Raw genomic sequence first — 21,366 nt, 5'->3', positions numbered from 1 at the left:
TGAGACAAAAATTGAAAGGTCAAGAAGTCTAAACATTTCACTGTAAACAAAATAAACAAATTTTATTTACTTTAACAGTTTAGTTGTACATTATTCAATTTTTTAAATGCAAATAAAATAATGTTTTTGGTTCTCCTTGACAGTTATACAAGCTTATTCATTTCTTAAAAATGATAGTTTAGTAGGCCATATTTCGGGAGATACGTAAGAGACCTTCCTATCGATTATGGGGATCTCCTAAAATTTTGTCTATCATCATGTTAATTAAAAGAAATTTGAAAATAAAAAAAACAACTAAAAAATTTGGAGAGAAAATTGAGTTAAAGACCAGGGGCTAGATCAATTTAGAATTCGGTAAACGTTTTTAGGGACATCCAATTTAGGTGCCTGATATAGAACGAAACAAAAAAAATATATGGTGGAAGTCGTTCTAGATTTTATAGGTCCACTTTGACATATCAGGCTTTTTAATCAACCTAAATATTACCTACAAAGACCAAAATGCCCAACGTAATTTTAATTAACCCCTGAGGAAATCTCACTGTGTAGCACACCACTAAATGAGGTTTACAGTAAACTTACCATTCGTAGTATATTCTGAAGAGTTTCATTTGTAAGACTTGTAAGAAATTTAGATTGGTTGATGACTGCAAATATAGAATGGTGTAATTTGATGGCTAACACTGCTTTTTCGCCATGTTTTCTTGCATCTTTGAATACACTAAGTAAAAATGTATTAATGTTTTTAGCTTTTTTTTACATAAATTGAATTTCCATTACATTGGTATGTCATCAACAGGATTATTAAAAAATCGTATCAGTAACCTACTAACACCAACCTTTTACTTTTACAAGGAATCCTGACTTTGCTGACTATTTTAGCTTAGGTAGGAAATTTGAGCCGGAACAATACTTATTCTGGTCGATTGCCATAGGTATGGCCAGATAATGAATTTGAATTTACTTCATTTGTAATTTTCAGTTCATAAATTAAAATTTTTGTAAATTCTTTGTGTACCGAAAACAAAATCTAATTAAGAAATATCTTTTTTTCTTCGGTCACTTCTGCAAGCACTTTTCTCAATAATAAATTCTTCTTTTTCAACTGATCCATTTCACACTTGTCTTCCATTCGTATCCTTACACAACCTTTCTGGAGTCCAATGACACACTTTAATGAAAATTACCTTTTTAAATTTTCAGAAGTAGCCAACATAATGCGTGCTTTTTGAAGAACAGAACTTGTTACTTCTTTACCAAGTGCATCGTTTTCAGCGTTCGCCATTGACTGATTCAATGCATGAAATCCTTTCACAAGGGTTCCATTGCCACAACAGAGAGATTTGTTGATTATCTGTTTATAAAAGAAATTATAAATTAGACTTTGTGACAGTGAAAAAATAAACAAGTGTAATAGACTTTATTCCAACATCAATATAAAACTGTAAGAATTCATCTACCTGAATGGCACTTTCTACCTCGACTAAAGAAGTATTCACAACTTCCACGTTTCTTGTTGCATTGTTCAAAAATGTTTGGGTCTCCATAATGGTAGCATCGTTAAGTAAAAGTGTATTCTAAAAATATTGGATACAATTACAAAAGTCAACATTAAGGGATTATTCTTTACCCTTTGACGGCTTTCCCATTACACTTACACTTGCATGACTTTTAAGCTCATTAATTTTTGTGGTGGTCAATTTATGTCGTATTTGATTTTTACTAGAATTAAGTCCAACAGCTAATTGTTAAAAATAAAAATAATTATTGCAAATAAGGAATTATAAAGATGTATTTTTTTAAGGAAAATGTTTGATTTGCATGATAAATTTTAAACGAAATTATCAAAATTACTTCAGTTTCTTTAATTATGTCCAATACAACAGTAAAATTTCTCTGCAACTCTGTTTCCATATTCTTCATGTCTCTAAAATCAGCATTCAGTTTGTTGTGTTGCGTTGCTATGCTTTGATAGAGTGTTGTTATATTGGATGAATTTGATGACTGGTGCATTGACATCTCAGCATTCATTGTTACATTTTGATGAACTTCATCAACAATACCTTTTGGTTTGGTTAAGCTGAGCTTAAGTTTTCCTGCGTTCACGGCAACATTTGTGGTTCTATTAATGAGAGATGGCATGTCCACCAACCATACCAAGGTTTGGTCATAAGAAGCATCAAGAGTGTGAATTACTGAATTGATTGATTGATTAAGATCTAAAAGTTTAATTGAATTTGAGTAAAAATCACACCAAAACATTATCTAGGGAATTTAAGAATTAAAATAAAGGCTTCAAAATGTGCAAAATCTGGATTTCTAATGGAAAAGCTAAAAAGTATTGATCATATGATTTTACCACGATAAACATCAATATCACACCAAAAACTTACTTAAAATCTGACGTAATGCATGACTAGCATTTTCTTTGATTGCATTGAGTCGGTTCATTTCGACTTGAGTAGTATTAGCATGAGCTGACATGTTTGCAAGAAGATGTGAGACCTACGATGATACAAAAACTCTTTTTAAATTAGAAGATTTCTAATGTGTTATCAACAACCGTAAAATGCATCCTACAATCCCTAAAGCCTGGGCCGAAATCAAAAGACATTTTGAAGTTTTAAAAACACAAAAACACATTTTCAAAGTTTAACATCTCAGGTTATATAACAATTTCGCATTTGGTATTAAATATCTTTGTACCAGCTTATTCCTACGTACCTGCAATTCAAGATTGGTCGTGGAATTATTTTCTGTATTAAATTTGTCAATCTTTGTTTGAAGTGAATTGATTTGTTGATTAAACCTAACTTTCAGGATCTAAAAGTTGGAAAATCTTTTTTTAAAAAATGAAGAAATCTACAATGCACTTTAAAACCACAGTTTTGTGGCTTATAATCTACAGGAAGTAATTGTTCAGCTTTATTGCAAAATTTATAGTTAGAGATTTTCTAACTGGCACATTTCACAGAAAAAAACGTTAACATTTATGAAAAACATGTACACTAGTTTGAAAGTCACTCAACAGTTCAAGGATTTATTAGATTATTCTTAAAGCGAATTTAATTGTACAAGGAAAGAATATTCTGTGCCCCAGCTTATTTTGTGTGCTACTTTAATTTTCACCTTTGTATAGGGACGCAAAATTAAGGGAGTTAAGGTGCAGTGGTGGTGCAGTTCTTTCTGTGCATCATAAATCACTGAGATAAAAACAGCTATTGGAACCATTATACCCACCTCAGCTTTTTTCAATGCTTTTGTTACGTTTTGAAGACTTTCGCTTGTTTGTGACAACATAGAAAGCTCTTTAGAACTGTTTCGCAATGTAACAACTTTGAACATCAACTTGTCAACTTTTAGCTGAAGTAACTGTGTACAGTTTGGACAAGCTACAACAGGAAAACATAATTAGTTGTTACATTTTCATGCCTAAATTATGTGAAAAAAAAACTAGCTTCAACATCATCACCATCATTAACAACTTAGAGTCTATTTTCCATAATAGTAAAGCTTAAATGGTTAAAAATAGTGAATGAAGTTAAAGTTGGTTTGGAATTTTGTCTCCTACGTACTTCAGAAAAATATAAATATCCTTACCATCGCAGCCAGTTCTTGAAAAATTTGTGTGCTGCTTCAAGCATGTATCACACTGTCGTTGACCCACTCCACTCTTACAATTGCATTGACCAGACAGGGACGAACATGACCGGTTGACTGAACCAGTAGAATTGCAATGACACCCTAGGCGAAGATTAAATTATTCTCTTAGCATATTACAGCAGATTTCCATCATAAATAATTTGTCAAAAAAGATTAAAAATGTTCTGTTAGTGTCTATTTTAAAAGGACAAACATTTTATAAAAGTGCAAACGAAACTAAACTTATCATACCATCACATTTCGATAAAGGGAGACCCCAAAGACCATGTGTGCATTGGTCACATTTTTTACCAGTTGAATCATTGAGGCATAAACACTGACCAAGTGAGTCACACTGTAGACTTAATGATCCATGCACATTACATTCACAGGATGTACAACCTGAAATATTATTCAGTCCATACGTGTTTGGCTAAAGAATAAATTGGTAAAAGATCTAACAACGTTTTAAAAATTTCACCAAACAACACATTGAGATTGTAAATTTACAAAGTTATGCAATGCTAAGCATCAATAAATAAATCTAAATACATTTGTCTGCTTCTGAAAAGTAGTTTTTACAAACTTTAACTTACAGCACATTTAGTACACTTGTTTCCAATCACATTTTTTAAACATGTGCACAGCCCTGATGAATCACACGTATTACTGCGTGAACCATTCTTATGACAACCGCATTCTATAACATAGAGAAATTGAAATTTACAGTTAAATGTCGCTCTGATTTACCCACTTTTATGAAAATGTTACAACAATGAGTTTTTAACTACATTTGCAAAAGAATTAACAAGGCCACCTATATTTGAGTGTTCATTTATTGTCTAGCGCAAAGTTTAGGATCTTGCCCATGATAATGCCAGTTTTGCTTGATTATAATGCTGTCATTAAAAAAATTTGTAATTTTCCCCTTTGCAACGTAAAGACCGTATTTGGTTGCCAACCAGCGCAATCAAGTCAAAATATACTTAGGCAACACAGCTTAAATTATCCACGTATCCACTGCATTCCACATTTCTATTTGAAGCTATAAAGTGACAATGAATGAACTTTCAAATATAAATGGCGTTAAAAATGAAAAAGTCTTAAACTCAAACTATAAATTTGTGCTCGATCTGTAATTACATTGAAATAACATGTATATAATAAAGAAATGTAAATTTGTCACGTTTCCTGTTTTCGAATGCAAAGATTACAGAAATCACTCACCATTGCAATTTTGTATTGTTGCATTCCCATACCATCCATCATCACAAACTTCACAATGCTTCCCTGTTGTATTGTTAGCACAGTTGTAACAAACACCTTTTGTTTTGGTGCACACAAACGAATTGTTGTTACATTGGCATGGCATACAATGCGATCCTGAGCGGAAGAATCCTGTGGAACACTGCTCACACATTGCACCCTCATATCCAATAGAACAATTTAAACACGTGACTTGTCCATTTCGGCTCTCATGGCATACTGATGATGCTGCAGAGGGAGCTTTGCAAGGACATGGCTGACAATCATCAACATTTCCCACAGAAGCGTTGCCATAAAATCCAGGGGCACATAATTCACATTGCTTTCCAGTTGTGTTATTAGCACAATTAAAACATATACCAGATGTTTTATCACAGAGTTTTGCATGATTATGACATCGACATTGGATACAAGTCCCAACATAAGATTCATTAGCCTTACTCGAATGGAAATAGCCATTTTGGCAAACTTCGCAGGAAAAACCTTCATAGCCTTTTGGGCAATTACATTTTTCAATATCAACAGATTCCTGAATTATTTGATTCTCTTGTAAAGCTGTGAAAGAGACAGGTCCAAATCGTATTGTGTAACCGAAATTTGAATGTAATAATGGAGAAGCAGATATAAATACTTGAATGGGTTTTGACAAAAAAATTAAAAGCTCAGTACGTGGAAGTGTCCTATTTAATTTTGCACTCCACCATAAGTTTTTCTGTAAAATGATTTTTATTTTAGAAAGTTGATTTCTTTGCAAGGAATCATATGCTAGCTCAATCATCTCGTTCATTGAATTCTATGTAAAAAAATATGGTGTAATATAAAATATATTAGTAACAGAATAATAAACAATAGCCATAATTATTTCTTGTAATATACATTCCTATAGATCAAATATATGGTTCTAAGCCTTAAAAAACAATGTCATACGGTCTGCAAACGGTTAATTTGAGCTGCAGATTAACGATAAAAATATTGATAACCAAATTACCTTTAGAATAATTCTCCCTGTAACAGCCTGCATAGATTGTGTAGGCAGTAATTCAAACTCCAAAAAGAATTCAATTGCACCACCATAACTATTTACTGCACTCCCATAAAAAAAATCTTCATTTGATATCCAAAACAAGGGTTCAGTATGGTTTAAAATGGCAGCCGAAATCATTAGCAGCAGCATGTCTGGGTATGATCTGGTTTCATTATAGAGTAAAAGATTTAAACACGTACCATCCAATAATCCAACTTTCCATTGAGCAGTTGATAATTTCCTTCTTACAAAATATCCATTTGCCATGGAACAATTTTTTGTTACTCCCATGCACGAACATTCTAAGCAACCATCTTTGTTCTTTGTTGACAAATGAAAAGTACCGGCCACGCATTGGTCACAAAATTGTCCCGTTGTTAACTTCTTGCATAAGCACTGACCATTGTTTTTGTCACACGTTGGAAACAAACTCCCAATCAATGAGCAGTTACACGACTGACATCCATTGGAAGAAAACTCAGTAAAACCATCAACACATGCTGAACATTGCTGGCCTTCAACGCCTATTTTACATTCACATTGGCCTGTTGTAGTGTTGCAATGTCCACTAGTTGCTCCTACAGCACTACAATTACATGGTTCACACCCTGCATGTTTCGTTAAGTTCCAATGCATTGGCGCACAAGCATCACACATCTTTCCTTTGGTGTTAGGAGGGCATTCACATTGCCCTGTTACTGAATCACAAATCAAGGTACCACTAAAACAGTTGCATGGTGTACATCCAGTATTAGTAAAATTATAGAATCCTGGTTTACACTTGTCACAATGTTTTCCAGTTACACCCAATTTACAATAACACTGCCCTTTGTATTTCTCACAAGACATGTTTACAGATCCCATCATGTTGCAGTTGCATTGCATGGGTTCATGTAAATAATCCATGGTTAAAGTGTAAATAGCATCCTTACAGATTTTATGTGTCATGTTATTAGAAATTAAATTGCAATGTTTCTTAAATTCGGTAAGATTTCGAAGTGATGTTGGGGAGTAAAATTCTCTAGGAATCCCAATAACCTTATTACATGAAACAATTCCCTAAGTTGCAATGCTCGGAAACACCACATCTACTGTCCACAAGCCAGGATACAAAACAAAACTACGAGATGTTGAAATATAGCAGTTGTTGCATTGTTTCTTAAGTGAAACATACCCTCCGGTATATGTTTGTGTTTCGTTGAAAGTAGTAACAAACCCTATGGCATCTTCAGAACTGTTACATACATAAACAAAACGAAATTCGTTTTTTGAATGAAAAGTGCTTGGTATATTCACTTGTCCTTGCCAGCTCATTATAATTCTATTTGTTCTAATTAGAGTATCATCTTGTATAAAATGCACAGAAGGGTAGTAGAAACCAGGACTTATAAGCTGACATTTCTCCCCATATATGGTATTAGCATGGCACCTACATACACCACTGAATTTATCACAAACAGAACTTTGGCTGGCACCCAGGTTACATAAACAATTTTGACAACCATTAATGTTACCTTGAGTTAAGTTATAATAGCCATCTAAGCATTCACTGCATTGTCGTCCAGTGGAAAATTGTTTGCAGTTGCACTGACCAGTCAGAGAGGCACATGTTATGCTTGCGTTTACAGTTCCATCCAAGAAGCACTCACAACTTTGACATCCTTCTAAATTTACATCAGTCAAATTGAAAAAACCAGGCTTGCATGTGTTACAACTTCGGTGGTGTACATTTTCTTTACAGAAACATTCACCAGGCTCCATGTTTCCTATATTTACATCTTCACTGCGAACACAATCAAGATATTTCTTGATAGAGACATTCCGGACACCATATTTGTTACACCCACATGGTATGCATGTATTTGCACTTGATAAACTGACATTTTTTGGATGGTAGAAAAAATCTTTACAAACTTGGCAATTGATCCCGGTGGTGTTATGTAAACACTCCAAACATACTCCTCCCCCTCTGTATTTTCCATGGATATCAATACTCAATTTTTGATCAGCAATTGTTTGATTGTACACGCAAATGTTGCTATGGTTATGACAATTGCATTCTAAAAAAAAATAGTGAAAAAAAACCTTAGCGTATCTACAAAAAATATTGCAAATCAGAAGTGAACAGTCAAAATCAAAACGACTTTGCAATGACAATAATATAGAGGAATGAAAAGATAATATGATAGAAATGAAAAGATAATATTTTTCATCAATACTGGAATTTGGGAACTAAAAACAATTAGAACTATAAAAGCATAAGCATCTGCAAAAAAAAGGACAGAAAATGTTGAGAAGTTAAACATGACTAAATTTCTAAACCCCAAGATTAAGCAGTAAAAATTGATTATTTTTGTTCTTTACACAGTAAAATCTTTCACTTCAATTACAAATTTAAATTTACGGCATATCGGTAGCTTTTTGTTTTCATACTTGTTTCCTTTGATTTCCATAATCATTGTTCTTCTGATACGGTTTATGTACAGATCATATATTTAATGTTTTATGTATATACCTTCACACTGTGACAGAGCATCGACCTCAAATGGATTTTTCCTTCCCTTTCTCCACCTCTTTTGGTTAAACTTTGGACAGCACGTTTCACACTGATTTCCACATGCATTGTTTTCGCAAGCACATATATAATCACCAGTATTTGCATTTTTATCACAGGATGACGCATGTCCATTGCAAAAACATGAAGCAGATATTTTGACCTCCCGAACAGTGTAATGATGCTAAAAATAATATGTTAAAAATGATGTGTTTTCGTGACAGAAGTTGTCATTGTTTTTAAACATTTTAGTAAAAATTTTGGTTAAAGGGAACCTAACGTATAAAACGATGTTGGATTTATATTATAGAGCTTCAAAATTGGTTAACAATTCATATTTTTTTAAAAAGCTCTTTTTATTCTCAAGATATTCACATTTAAAGAATTTTAGATTTAATTACGTTGCATAAATTATGATGTCATATTTAAGTAATAGCAAATTTTGACATTTTTTGTCATTAGTAATTTTAGAAGCGTTAAGGGATGTGCATTTAAATTTATCAATTCATACATATAATGCATAAAGTGCTGTAATTTGCTTGAAACAATCAAATGGTACCGTAGAAGGTTTATATGTAGCCATAGTTTGCCTAAAGGGAACCTAAGGTATAAAACGATGTTGGACTAATATTATAGAAAAAGTTGGTTAACAATTCCTTCTCTTTAAAAAAAGCTCTTTTTATTCTCAAGATATTCACATTTAAAGAATTTCAGATTTAATTACGTTGCATAAATTATGATGTCATACGAACTCATAACTTGGGATCTGCATGTCGGTTTGCAATCAAATTTTGTGAGTAAACATATAGGGCTTATACAAGCTTACCCACAAAATTTGATTGCAAACCAAGTTGCAGATCCTGAGTTATTGAGTCGTCAGCAAAAAAATAAGAGGCCTGGGACAAGCAAGTGAGTGTCATTTTGACAAAAAATTTTATGTAAATCAATTAATCTTTATAATATCTATGCATTGAAAAAGTTTGAATGCACACCCCTTAACAGGTCTAAAATTACTGATGACAGAAAATGTCTAAATTTGCTATTACTGAAATATGACATCATAATTCATGCAGCATAATTAAATGTGAGTATCTTGAGAACAAAAAGAGATTAAAATTAAAAATACTTGTTAGCTAACTTTTTAAGCTCTATAATATAAGTCCAACATCATTTTATACCTCGGGTTCCCTTTAAGGACAAAATTTAGACTAAAAAAATTAGAATTAAAAATAATCTGCCAGGTTGTTTTTCATCAAATGTTGGGATCTTTTATTAAAAAAAAAAAACATTGATATATAATGACTTTAATTTTGTTCACAAAAAACGTGGCATAAAAATTCTTGCACTTTTACATGTTCAAATTCCATCCCCCCAATTTTTTTTATTAGGTATTGTTTTAAATCCAACATGGTTTGCATATACTTTGTTTAATTGTGATGTTACCAGATGGTACTGCAACAAGCTTTTTTAGGCTAAACTTTATTTCATATTATTCTTAAATTGATGAAAAGAAATAATGTGAATATTATTTCTTAAATATACACTTTTATTTTGTTTTCACAACATCACTTTTTTAGATTTATTTTTCAATTTAAAAAGCTGTTAACCTTTTTTCTTCGAAAACAAATTTGACTAAACATAAAAGCAAAAACATGAATGCCAAATGTTTGCACACTTGCTCTACAAACAGCATTTTTTATTTTTTTATTTTGTGTTCTATTAACTGTTACATCTATCCTATTTCGATCACCACCAAAATCACAGCACGCTAGTAATTTGCCTAACAAAATATCCTCATTAACACTGTCATGGTAATGACTGTGGTACCATTTGATCTTAAAGAACCAATGCTCACAAAGATAAAAAATTAACACAATTCATACTTATGCCATAAAGAACAATTTAAGCCCGACTTGTTATCAATCGTTTAGACTAATTAAAGTTTTCATAAGCAAAACAATTTATTAATCTTTAGAAACATTTTACAGTGTATAACCTGGACAATTTGTAAAAATAAAGGAGATAAATTTTTCTCTTGTCATAATACTATACAAGCTTACCCAACGATGAGATAATCTGTCAAACAAACGATGCAATCCACTAAATACAAGCTTGATATGAGATGCATTCAGCCAGTTCTAAATGCAATAATATGCATAATAAAAATGACTTTAGAGGTTGATACTAGATTTATATCACGTTGACTGTGTCCGCTATGTTGTGTTTGTTTCTAAAAGCAACCCATTTATTATACCTCCTGTGCTAAAACAATTTTCTGGAAGGAAGGAATAAAAAGGTTGTTATAAATTTTTAACAGATTTATTTGATTTATGTACGTTTAATTAATTTAGGTACAGATATTAAGAAGTTGCTTTTCTCATATAGGGTCAAAATGACTTGGTTAAACGTACTATATCATGCAGTAAGTTCCAACATGTATGACTTGATCCAAATCGCAAAATTAACTGTCTGGACATTTTTAAGGCTATATTGTAAATCATATTTTTTAAAGAAAATATATCTGCCTGTTTTGAGAACTGTCCTTATTACATTCATTAAAAAACCTATAGTCCTTGAAATATACTGGTCGTTAGAATGTGAAAAATCTTAGACATCACTATTTGGTGCATCCTTAATGCAAAGTGGCATTATGAAGCTTATATCTTACCTGAAGATTATTACTACTTCCACGTCCACCCAACAGATCAACAAAAACCTGTGTAAAACAATGCTAGCAAGAATTTAAAGTTACAGTGACCAAGAGATCTAATTCAAAAAACATGTTTAGATTATTTAGGTCATTGTGTTATTCTGCAGCTTAATACTGTCACAACACCGTTTTTATTTAGTCCCTACTGTTTGGACATTTTTAAGGCTGAGGCTTTTTTTTCATGTCAACGGTTTTTATAGGCTTAGATTTTTGCTTGTCATACAAAAATATTAAATAATTTGGTTATATCTTTTAGGAATTTTGAAAATTTTTAGTGCATACATGAAGTAGGTTTAAAAATATATGCAAATAAACTACAGATATTATTTAAAGAAACACCAAGATGAGAAGACACAAGATGGTTAAATCTGAAAATATCTTGCAAATAAAAGAGATTCTTCTAGCGAGACTACAATGAAACAAGCTGCACTTCACACCTTGGATTTCCTCTAAACAGGTGTTTACTCTTACAGTTTCATTTGCACTTTTTGGGATCAATCGGCGAAATGTTGAGCATACAACAGTGTCGACAGCAAATGGACCTGGAATAAGTCTGGTCTTGAAAATAGATCTACATTGAGATCCAATCGATACAAGGTAGTGCCATGGCTGGTAAGAGAGTCCACCATCATAAGATCGCATATATTTGATTTGACCAGGACGCTGGGATGATCCGAATGTCAGCGAAATATTATACACAAACAATAACTAGATAATAATTAAGCATAATTTAATTAATATGTTTTTTAAACTGTGGAAAATAATTTTATATATATGTTTTTAAAAATTTACAGGCCGAACTCAAAATGCTATAGAAAATATACAAAATAAGGCTGGACTTAAAAATAGTTGGGTTTGGTGTCGCCCTACTGGGTCAATAATATAGCGCCGGGCGGAAAAGTTTTTTTAGGTGACCATTACAAACAATTTTTTTTCTTCACACAGATGCAGGAAAGCCATCCTTAAAACAAAACCCAATTAAAAATGAATTTTGTAAAACGTATTAACAAATCAAAGTTGAAACAACATTGAACGCGACGATGTGTTGGCATATTTGCTATATGTTTTTGGCATTAAATATATTTCTAGACATTTTTGATTTCTCTTTCCCCTTTTATAGAGATTTTATAAACTTTATTCAACATGTTTTTTTTCTTTTGTATTACATCACAAGAACATTCGTCTGAAAGCTGTATTAAGGTACAGGACACCTAACCTCTCCCATGTTCTGGTTATTTGTAACTTGCATGGGTGCACACTTTTCTCGCAGTATTCTCTGTGACGATAAAGGTCAGAATGACCAAAATGGTCTTCTGTCTTTTGTTCGAGTCTCAGTGTAATGCAGGCATAAAAGTGTCAGCATGAAGGAAAGATGCTGACTTTAATGTTCTCTATACCTTACATCATCATCATCATCATTCTCGGCTTAACGTCCGTTTTCCATGCTAGCATGGGTTGGACGGGGTATATTAATGACCCTCTTCCAATCTGATCTAGACTGTGTTAGATCTAAACTCAACTTCCTCTCTATCAAGTCTGTCCTTATAACCTCCTGCCAAGTCTTTCTCGGTCTGCCTCTGGGCTTTGCCCCAGGAACTATCAAGTCTCTACACTTTCTTACCCAATTATCCTCCTCCATTCTTTCCAAGTGCCCCAGCCAATTCAATCTTCTTATCTGGATAACATCTTTAATTCTACGGAGACTTAGCCTGCTTCTTAGCTCATCTGAACTCTTTCTGTCTCTCAGACTGGCATTACACATCCACCTAACCATTCTCATATCATTCCTTTCTAAACGGTCAAGATCTTCCTGCTTCACTGCCCATGTCTCACTACCGTACAACATAACACTTCTTACACAGGCCTCATACAACCTACCTTTTACCTCAATTGACAGGACTCTGCTAGTCAGTAAAGGAAGTAACTCTCTAAACTTTTTCCAAGCAGAACCTATCCTGCAAGTAACACTTCTTCCAACACCCCCTTCACTGCCCAACATATCACCTAAGTAACAGAAGTTCTTAACTATCTCTAACGAGCCACTGTTGTACATCATTAAAGCTGGAAATACTTCATTCTCTATAATCTCACCTTTGCAACACTTGCATACAAACTGTATGTCAGCTCTTAACCTTCCACTAATACTACTGCACTTCTTATGTACCCAATGCTTGCAAGTCTGACAAAAAATTGAGTTACTACCAACCCCTTTCCTGCAAACTCCACAAGGCCACTTTCCAACTACAAGGTCACACTTGGCTGCAATGCTACTTATCATGACTTTAGACTTTGCTGTGTTTACCTTCAGCCCTTTCTCTTCTAGTCCTTTCTTCCACTTCTCAAACTTTTCAACTAATTCTTCCATCGACTCTGCTATGAGAACCAAATCATCTGCATACAATAACTCCCATGGACAACCTGTTCTGAACTCCATCGACAGCGCTTCTAAGACTAGAATAAACAACAAAGGACTAAGTACAGAACCCTGATGTACACCAATATTTTACACTAAATTCATCACTAAGTGAATCGTTAATCCTGACACGACTTCTAGCATTGCTGTACATAGACTGAACCATCATAACTAGCCACTCATCCACACCTAATTTTCTCATAGCCCACCAAATAACTTTACGTGGCACTCTATCAAAAGCTTTCTCTAAATCTACAAAGGCAAAATAGAGATTCTTTCTCTTTCCTAAATACTTTTCCTGAAGCTGTCTGAGTAAAAATATTGCATCTGTTGTGCCACGCCCTGGAACAAAACCAAATTGCATCTTATCTATATCAATTCTTTCTCTAAGTAACTTATCAATCACTCTTTCAATAACTTTCATTACTTGATCAACCAACTTCAAACCTCTATAGTTACCCCTTTCTAATGCATCACCCTTATGTTTTTCGTAATAACACCGACCGATTTTGATTGCGGGATTCAGAAGCTTTGTGTTTTTGGTGGCACTTATTTAGTACATTCTCTTAAAATATAAGAAAAATATATCGTAGCTAAACATACTTTAAAAATAAAAATAAAACAAAATCCCAACTGAACGGCCGGGTCAGTGCTGAAACCCTCACCTGGGTTATGGCAAACATATATATTTTTAAGTCCAGCCTAAAGCCTTTAAATTTAAATTTAAAAGCAATTGTCCTGAAAAAAAAGTTGAGCTGTTATAATTCTATTAAAGTTTGGTAAAAAAATTCACAAATATTTTAATATTTGTGAAGGTGTCTATATTAGTTGATAATTCTTAAAAAATATGAAACCTTTTGTGACATAGTTTGCATGTCAATCACTATCTCTGCAACATCTACACCTGCTGTCGACTGCCAAAATGTGCTAAAGCGACCATCAATTGCATTTGTAATTGGAAGACTATTGGCTATACTTGATGCGTTGCACAAAAATGGTATTCGATTCACAGGTAGCAAGTACACTAAATATAAACAAAAGTTTAAAGTAACACAGAAGGGCTGTTTAGACATCACATTCAGACATCACGTTCACGGCTGCATAATTAAGTCTATTATGTTTGCATTAAGAATTTGGTATTAATGAAACTAACTGGTTTTCATGTTGTGCTAAAAAAATTAACATTACATTAGATAAGATTAAACATTAAACATTGATTGCATATAATTTGTAAAAAAATGTCTTAGGTAAAGCAAATATCAAAGCTTTTTTGAAGTTGACATTTATAATTGGCCAACAAAGAAAAACATAATACTGCTGGAATTCAATTTTTGCTTTCGTTTTTCATTTATCCTTGGATAACCTCTCAAAGAAGATGATTTTAAATGTAACATGGATTTGGCAAGTTTATGGAGTCAAAACTTTTAAGGCCAAAAAGTCAGTCTGAGAGCTTAAACATATAGAGACTATATAAACATATACAAACAACGAACGGTCAAATTTCAATAGAACAAGTTCAATAAGGCATCAAAAAGGGGTAAAGCAGGCAAGAGAAATGTCATTGCTGATATTTTACAGCTATTTTCTAATAAGACATGATTTTCATGGGTTAAATCTTTAAATCTTTTACTAGAGAACCTTTTACTAGAGAAAATAAATACATGGCTAAAAGATGAATAGATCCAAGAACTTATTGTTCAAACTGTTTTTGCATGCAACCATGCAATAATCCAAAAAGATTCACATGAGAAATTGTAAAATAAAGATACAATTTGCTGCAACAGAAATTTTTGTAAACTACTGAAACGGGAACTGGATGATACTAAAAAGCTGCTATAGTTCACTTGACAACTGTCAAAAAAGACTGTAGAAGGCGAATACAGCACTGTATATAGTTAATTTGAAATCTGTCAAAACGAGAGACTGTAATAGGCTAAAGTGATGCTGTATTTGCTTGAAAATTAGCAAACAATCAGGACCCAGGGTGTTAGCTAGCATAAATAGAAAGTAGCTTACTTTTTCAGGACTTATAGGAATAATAGGCAGGGTATATATCCCTCATATCTGTGAGGCTAGCTATGTAAAATATGCACATCTATATATCTTTCTAGCTCTATGTAAAAGTTGTTATCAACCTCCATCGTCAATAAAAAATTGTATGTTGAGATGCTGCTGTGCACTTCACTTAATGTTTGCTTCACTTAATGTCTGCTGACCAGCAATTTGTGACACTCACATACGTCTAGCATTTCCACAATAAAGTATGTGAATGTCATACTTCTAGCAAGAAAATATGGTCCCATATGCTTCACAAAAAAATATAAACAAAGAAATCTGTCTAGTGTCTGGGAAAGCAGGTGAAATGTATGGTTAGCAACAAAAGCTTCAACAACAATTAACTTAGGAAAAAGGCTGCAGGAACTTCTGCAGCTATTTAGCTAGCTACAACAAAAAACATAATTGGAGTAGTAATCACACCGAGCTGCTGCTTGAGATACCTGGTTAAAATTCATGAAGTTAAAATTTCCAAACCTTGCCAACTTTCAAAATATTGCTCCGCTGGTGAACCGCATGTCTTTTTTGCTGTAATATTCCTAATAAATAGACAACTAACATTCGACCCAAAACAAGAGATGACGGTGTAAAAAAGCAAAATATTTAGTAACAGCTGTTTATCTGCCATCCTCAGATTTCTCATCCGTTGGATCAATCGGGATCAGCTGAGATTTGTTTTTTTGGAGTTAGGCGCCCCGCACACGGTTAGCTATGGAGCACTATTAGCACGGGGTCGTGAAGCAGAAAAGGGGACCGAGAATTTTTTAAAAATCCTTTTGCAGAACAAGATTGATGGCCGTCATCATTTCTCTCTTTTTGCATATCGGAACCATCAATAAGCTACGCCGATAAGAGACAAAAAGTCTTCGGAGTTCGCAGTATAAATCTCCCGCCTAATGAAACTTTGGTATGTTGTTGCTTCAAAAAAGATTTTTTCACAATTTGTATTTTAATAACAATTTTAAAGAAAATGTAATGGTGATTTTGGAGATAAAAAAACCAGGGTAATTGTAAATCGGAGAAAATTAGACACTCCCCTACAAATGTTGGTTTTCAGATAACGAAAAAAATATCTAATTTTTTTGTATATTTTTTATTTCACTCTCTTATTAATTTTATCATCATCATCCATTGTGATTTGTTGTTCGTTTCCAGGAGAATGTTCGCTATCTAATTTGGGGTAGCTTACAAGAATTTTTGTCATCATAGGAAAGTTGTGCTTCTTATTTTTTTCATTTATTTATTTATTTTATTTTATTGATTGCCAATTCAGATTATATGCAAGTATATACATGTACAATTCGGTTGTCAATATGGGTCCTGTGAAAAATAAAATTGTCAAAAATTAAAATTTGATGTTTGAGAAGAAAAAAGAAAATAGAACAAAATAGAAGGATTAAACGGGAAAAAGCGGAAAAATGAAAAAAATATGACTGAGGGTAGAGTAGAAACTACCACAAAGAATTTAGAATAAACAACAATAAAGAATTAGGAGCAATTGAAATGAGTCCTAATTAAGATTTTATTCATATTAAAATTTGTTCGATTTCGGATATTTATAGGAAGTTTGTTATAAATAAAAGAACCAGTGTAATAAAATAATGACGCTCCTCCGAACTCGAGACTTACTTTCGGCAGTTTTAACGAGATCTTGTTGTTTCTTGTTTGCTTGGTATGATTAATTAAATTAAAAAAGTTCACGTAGTTCTCACATACGTCTCCGTTAATCAATTTTCGTAGAAACATACAGACTCTAGTAAGAAGTAACGAATTACAAGATGGTATTTGTCGTGTAGGTTTCCACCGTAGTCAATGATTATACAAGCTCTAAGGTAAAGTTGTGACAGTTTTAAGCGTTTAGTTTTATAGATGGTCAGTTTTACAAAACAACAGTATGTAACAATAGGCTGTATCATACTTCTGTAGATAGCTGTAGCTGAGACTTTGGTCAAATTTTTCTTAAGAGGCATACTTTATTTGTGGCTTTCTTGAAGGTATTGTCAAAATTTTCGTTCAGATTCAGGTATGGTTCCAGAGTGTTACCAAGATATTTGTATGACATGGTAAAATGTATGTTGCTGGAATCCATATGTCACGTTCAACGTTGTTGGCTGCAGTTGAAGATTTTTGCAGCATCGAAAAGCATACATTCCGTTTTTCCAGGTTTTAGATTGAGTAAGATTTCGTTCTCACCACACCAATCGTATTCTTTTTATGTCCGATTATAAACGGGACTCAATGATATATGTATCTTTCCCTGTAACAAAGAGACTATGTCATCGGCATACATGATGGCATCAAAGAGTGCTTAAGAATTTCAAATAGATTGTCAAAAAACAGGATGAACAGTACGGGTTCCAAAATTGCTATTGAGGTTTCGTTGCTTTTGAGATTTCATCCTTTTCGTTGACTTTTCGTAATGTTCGTAAGTTTTTTTTTTTCAAAAACTTTTATTTGCAGCAAGAAATTATTTGCGATCTTTAAGTTATACAAACTGTGATGCAAATGCTTCATTACGCTTTCGTTAGAACAGTGACAGTGGTCATAATTACGTAAACATCTAAATTATGTGGCTTGACTTTTCTCGCTCAATTTTCCTGCTCACTAGAAAGAGTGCATGGCTATGACATGATATCCTAACGTTGGCACCGAAACTTGTATAGACAGCTCAAAGATTGGGGTGGCTCACTAATGAGGAAATTTATGCTTGGTGGAAGTATTGCGTATTAATCCGTTGTTATCTCTCAGTCATTATATAAATAAAAAAAAAACTATTTTATTGTGAAACTAGACCGACCAGAGAATATTGTTAAGAAAAATTTTCTGTTACCATTCTTAATAGATTATCTTTGCCATTATGCTCCACCAAGTTTTCCTGATGTTGTGTTTACTTTTTGTGCAACAGAAAAAAATATACATGTCAATGTTTAAAGCAGCCACTAGCTACAAGTCAGCAGGCTTTGCAACCATTTTAATCATAAAATAGGCCTTAGAAATAATTCTAGTAGATCCCACATTGAAATAATCTCGTCTCGAAATTGAGATGTAAATCAATTAACTAGAACGTTTCAGCTTATTTCTTTTTTTGCTTGACCATACACAAAGTCTCGCCTTGTTTATGTATCATTAGTTGATTTGGTTTGACTTTCTGGAAACACGATTTAAGTAATATTAAAACTCTAGCAAGTTAAAAAATGATAAACAAATATAATAATATTAACACCATCCACCGTCTAAACAAAGGGAACAGTGTTGTCACTGCAAATTATTGGATATGATGCACATCTTGTGTGAAAAATAGAGAACTTGAGGCTTAAGCAACACTTTAAACTCAATTAATGGAATATTGAACTACTTGGTGCATTAAAGTTGTTAAGAAGTTGTTATCGATTTGTATGATGGATTCTTTTACATCAGTACAGTTTTTTTATTTAGAATACTACATGTGAATTTATTATTTTGTATTTCATCAGTCGTTGGCGTTATCCACCAGCCAGTACCAGTCATAGTAAACAATTTTAACCTATATTACTCCCACGCGCAAGCTAGAGTGAAACTTCCTAAAAAAAATAGCGAAGAATGTTATGTGGCGCAGCAAATGTATTAAAAGGTCCAGAAGATCTCTTTGAAAAAGTGATAGCCACGAGAAGCAATCTTGTCCTAAAAAAAATATATATATATCTGCTTTTTTATTCTTGAACTCCTAGCTAAATTTAACGTTTTTTTAAACTTAAAATACAAACCTTCAATAATTCTATTTTTACGTAATTTTCATGCCACGTATACTCTAAAACTTCTCTTTAATAATAGCCGTCGTCTGTCTGTCTGTCTACGCGAAAGCCGCGTCCCGTAACGGAAACACAAAATTTTTAAAATGCGCACCAATACCAAATGCGATATGTTTGTGTCCACTTTGTTGCGACCGGTAAATTTAAAGGACGGGCGACCCCGTGGATTTTTCCACGGGCTAACGACTAGTATATGAATAATAGGCATGGCTTATAACCACTAATCAAATCAATTGAGAGCTACTGAGCATTTCTACAAGTTAATATTTAAATGAGATCAAAGAAAACATGGGACACCCAAAATAGCAAACGTCAATGATTATAATGGATACATACGTTCATGGGGTAGAAGAAGAATAATTTGAGAGCACTGTGAGTCGCAATCCTACCACACTACATACGTAACAAGTTTTAACCACTGGACCTAGGCTAGTCAAGACCTAAGCGTCAACAAAGCTGCAAAAGCTGCAAAAAAGGCATAACATTCAGATGGGAAGTTAAATTTCAAAAAACTCAACATAAGAAGTACATCTTCTGATGTAAAGGTTTCTCTTCTCCTTTTAGTGAGAAAACCTTTACATATGTAAAATGGGTCATAGATTTAAGGTGACAAGGAAATGATAATTAACTGGTTAAAGCTATTGAGAATGCTCAAGCTATTACAGAGAAAGTAGAAAATGCTTTCAAGAAACTTTAAAGAAAACGTTTCGTCTTATATTCAGAAAGAAAACTCCGCTGTGTGTTTGTTATCTTTTCTTCATTTGTAATCATCAAAGTTCATTTGTTAGTTGATTTAAAGTAAAAACAAAACATTAAAAGTTATTTTCAGACTTTATATCCATATTTTTTCCGTTATAACACACTTGTCACGATTTTATAGCTAAACTACTATAATCTTTCACCAAAAATATTCAGATTCAACAATTCCTCTTTAAAATAAAATTTTGAGCATAAACCTGATGTAAATATCACGAGAACTTTGCACTGGCGGACTGTATATTCTTTAATCCGTAAAAGATGGCTGGTAAGATAACAATATTAAGTTATCTTTCCTAAATCAAGGTAAGTTTGTTACGTTTCTGTCAAATCAAGTTACAGGTGCGACTCGAAAACCAGGAAACGCCTTGGTTTTCGAGAGAAGTAAAGAGATGAGAGAAATAAAGACGTTAAAAATGATGCTGGAGTAAAGTTAATTTTACTTCATTATCTGTGTTTCACCAAAATGTTGATTTTTATTACTGAAATTTTATTCAAATGTGTTATTCAACTGAAATATTATAGATATTCGTTTTAAAAAAAATTTGGAGATAGATTAGATACTGAAGCGTGGGGTTTATAACCGGCCTACAGTCAACCTCGCCCCAGAAGCTTGTTTTTTTTTTAATATCGGACGGAAAGGTCCTGTCCCAATCTTCATAACACTTTGTGTCGCTTACTTGTACATGCGTCCCTGCAACCTCGTTCCCAGGGCATATTGCCTTGTTGATAAAGTTTAGCCGCTCAGGGACCACAAGACCCTGGGGACGAGATTGCCGTCCCCTGAATTTGTTTTCTAATGTCAGAGCCTCAAAATAGAAAAGAACCCCTCGGGAACGAAGTGAGTTGTTGTACATGTTTCCATAAAAATGTAACTGTTGTTGTTGCAAAAATTGGTTCAGTTTAGTTCGTGCATGTAGTATACCAAACTCGTTCCCAGGGCATCAGCTCCGTATCAACGGATCAGAGGTAAAGGAACGCTTGGGAGAAGGGCGGATGGGCGTAACTCGTCTTTAAGCTTTATATGAACACTATCTCTTCGTCCCGCGCGTTTCTTATTCACAGATTTTGGTGTACTTGCGTGGTTTAAAGAAGCATTTTGATAGCTCGGATTTGAAAGTAAAAGCATAACTTAATCCGATGTTTTAAATAGTGTTT

General features: G+C 33.3%; 1 pseudogene; it reads right to left on the bottom strand.

Annotated features, from left to right (window-relative positions):
* LOC130647666 (laminin-like protein epi-1) overlaps positions 1-16,309 on the bottom strand; it is a 29,901-nt pseudogene extending 13,592 nt beyond the window's left edge.
* Positions 16,310-21,366: the final 5,057 nt, after the last annotated feature.

The sequence above is a fragment of the Hydractinia symbiolongicarpus genome, chromosome 1 (assembly GCF_029227915.1).
Source record: "Hydractinia symbiolongicarpus strain clone_291-10 chromosome 1, HSymV2.1, whole genome shotgun sequence".
Classification (NCBI taxonomy): domain Eukaryota; kingdom Metazoa; phylum Cnidaria; class Hydrozoa; order Anthoathecata; family Hydractiniidae; genus Hydractinia; species Hydractinia symbiolongicarpus.
The sequence above is the reverse complement of the archived record's forward strand: the minus strand, read 5'-3'. Positions and strand labels throughout refer to the sequence as shown.